Source organism: Chiloscyllium plagiosum, chromosome 8 (assembly GCF_004010195.1).
Source record: "Chiloscyllium plagiosum isolate BGI_BamShark_2017 chromosome 8, ASM401019v2, whole genome shotgun sequence".
In the NCBI taxonomy this organism is placed as follows: domain Eukaryota; kingdom Metazoa; phylum Chordata; class Chondrichthyes; order Orectolobiformes; family Hemiscylliidae; genus Chiloscyllium; species Chiloscyllium plagiosum.
Genome location: NC_057717.1, coordinates 93,190,998 through 93,193,845, shown reverse-complemented (window position 1 = coordinate 93,193,845; position 2,848 = coordinate 93,190,998). Strand labels below are relative to the sequence as shown.

Below are 2,848 nucleotides of genomic sequence, written 5' to 3'. Positions count from 1 at the left end.
CTCCACAGGATCCATACACAACTTCTGTCTTTGACTGGCCCTATTCCTACCTGAGACGTCCTCTTATTTTCTGCATACCGATAGAATGCTTTCGGGTTCTCCTTTATTCCATCTGCTAAAGATTACTCATGGATGGAAATGTGTTGCTGGAAAAGCGCAGCAGGTCAGGCAGCATCTAGGGAACAGGAGAATCGACGTTTCGGGCATTAGCCCTGAAGAAGGGCTAATGCCCGAAACGTCGATTCTCCTGTTCCCTAGATGCTGCCTGACCTGCTGCGCTTTTCCAGCAAGGATCCATACACAACTTCCATCTTTGACTGGCCCTATTCCTCCCCGAGACGTCCTCTTATTTTCTGCATACCGATAGAATGCTTTCGGGTTCTCCTTTATTCCACCTGCTAAAGATTACTCATGTCCTCTCTTTGCTGTTCTTAACTCTCTCTTCAAATCCTTCTGAGCTAATCTGTAAATTTCTATCGCCTCACCTGAACCATCTCGTCTTATCGTCACATTTGCCTCCTTCTTCTACTTAACAAGAAATGCAATTTCTTTGGTAAACCACTGTTCCCTTACCTTATTACTTCCTGCCTGCCTGACAGGGACATACCTATCAAGGACATGCAATATCTATTCCTTAAACCAGCTCCACATTTCGATTGTCCTTCTCTCCTGCATTTTGCTACCCCATTCTATGCATCCTAAATCTTGCCTAATTGACTTATAATTGCCCTTCCCCCTTCTACAAATCTTGTCCTGTGGCATGTACCTATCTCTTTTCATTGCTAAACTAAATGTAACCGAATTATGCTCACTCTCTCCAAAATGCTCACCTACCACCTGGCCTGGTTCATTACCAAGCACCAGATCCAGTGTGGCCTCCCCTCCTGTCTGACCTTCAACATACTGTGTCAGGAAATCCTCTTGCGCACATTAGACAAAAACTGATCCATCTGACATCGTAGAGTTATAGCATTTCCAGTCAATGCTGGAGAAGTTAAAGACCCCATCATGACCACCCTGTTCCTTTCACTCCTATCCAGAATCGTTTTGCTGATTCTCTGCTCAACATCCTTGGAACTCTGAAGAGGCCGATAAAAAAGCTCCCACAGTGTGACCTCTCCTCTCCTGTTTCTAACCCCAACCTATACTACCTTAGGAGACGGGCCCTCGTCAAAAGTTCTTTCAGCCACTGTTATGCTGTCCTTGACTAACAAGGCCACACCTCCCCCTCTTTTACAGCCTTCCCTGTTCTTAATGAAAGAGCTAAACCCTGGAATTTGCAACATACATTCCTGGCCCTGCTCTATCCATGTCTCTGAAATAGCATGGGGCAGCGGGGAAAGGAAGCAGCTGTTCCCCTCAGTTGAAGAGCCACTAACAAGGGAGGCATCATTGTAAAATGAAAGGTAGGAGGCTTTGAGGAAACCCAGAGGTTGTTAGCGGACTGAAATGCACAGCCTGTATATTTGGCAGTACAGCCTCGATGGGGCAAAGGGCTTGTTCTGTATTATATGAGTCTATGTGAGTGGGGACCTTGCAGGAGCTTCCATGAATGTACACCCCCTTGCCCTTGGCAACAGTGAGAGCTCTGCAGCCTGAAGGATGCTCTCATGGGAGCCTTGGCCAATTACATTCTTTGCTTCTGCAACACTGAATGAGAACTGATGCTTTCTTGCAGGAAGGCGTAACCCAAGGGGAAAAGGTTTGCGTCGCTTGGATACCTTCTGAGGAAGGTGGCAACTGGTCTCCATCAAGTTGTTACCTCGCGGCCACGAATGCGACTCACACGGAGTGCAGATGAAGTGTCCTCTCCAGCTTTGCAGTGCTCCTGGCTCAATATGAGATCACGGTAGGAACTGAACTCCCATTGCTACTGAACCACATGCCGGTCACTGAGCCGTGTCCGTGTCCAGTTACTGTCAATAGCACAGGGCAGAGGCGGCAGGGAGACTGATTTATTGTGGAACCATCACGACCCGCAGATACCGCCATGCAATTCTTTTATTGTGTGGGTTTGATGCCACACTATTAGACAAACTGTCTGAGGAGAAGGCAAAGTCAAGAATTGTCTTCAAGCTGAGACTTGAACACAGAAACATAGAAAACAGGAGCAAGAGTAGGCCATTCAGCCCTTCGAGCCTGCTGTGCCATTCAATGTGGTCGTTGCTGACCATCCACATCAGTCCCCTGTTCCCGCGTTTCCCCTTTGATCCCTTTAGCCCAAAGAACTATATCTAACTCCTTCTTGAAAACATTCAATGCTTCGGCCTCAATCGCTTTCTATTGCAGTGAATTCCACAGGTAACCAGTGTCTGGGTGAAGATATTTCTCCTCATCTCAGTCATACATAGCTTTCCCTGTATCCTTAGACTGTGATCCTTGGTTCTGTTTTTTTTATTAGATTAGATTCCCACAGTTACTGGGAACATCATACCAGTATCTGACTTACAGTTACATTGCATGACAATGAATCCATCTTCTTCTGTGTTCATGTATTCAAAGTTTGTGCGAAGATTTGTAGCTCGGGTGCTCGTTGTTGTGGTTCTGTTCGCCGAGCTGGAAGTTTTTGTTGCAAACGTTTCGTCCCCTGGCTAGGCGACATCATCAGTGCTGGGTACCCAATATACCAACCACGACAGCGGACAGCTGAAACTGACAACCGGAAACGGCAGGGACAGACCACTATAAACACCAGAGGAAACATCAAAGAAGCGCTTCGCAAGAGGCTCCCAAGCACTGATGATGTCACCTAGCCAGGGGACGAAACGTTTGCAACAAAAACTTCCAACTCGGCGAACAGAACCACAACAACGAGCACCCGAGCTACAAATCTTCACACAAACTTTGA

General features: G+C 46.9%; 1 protein-coding gene across 2 annotated transcripts in view; it reads left to right on the top strand.

Annotated features, from left to right (window-relative positions):
• The first annotated feature begins 1,749 nt into the window (after positions 1 to 1,749).
• Positions 1,750 to 2,848, top strand: part of LOC122552443 (adhesion G protein-coupled receptor E4-like) — a 21,582-nt gene continuing 20,483 nt past the window's right edge. For both annotated transcript variants that reach the window (XM_043695171.1, XM_043695172.1), the window contains exon 1: positions 1,750 to 1,849. The gene's annotated coding sequence lies outside the window, so the exon portion shown is untranslated. The remainder of the gene's footprint in view (positions 1,850 to 2,848) is intronic.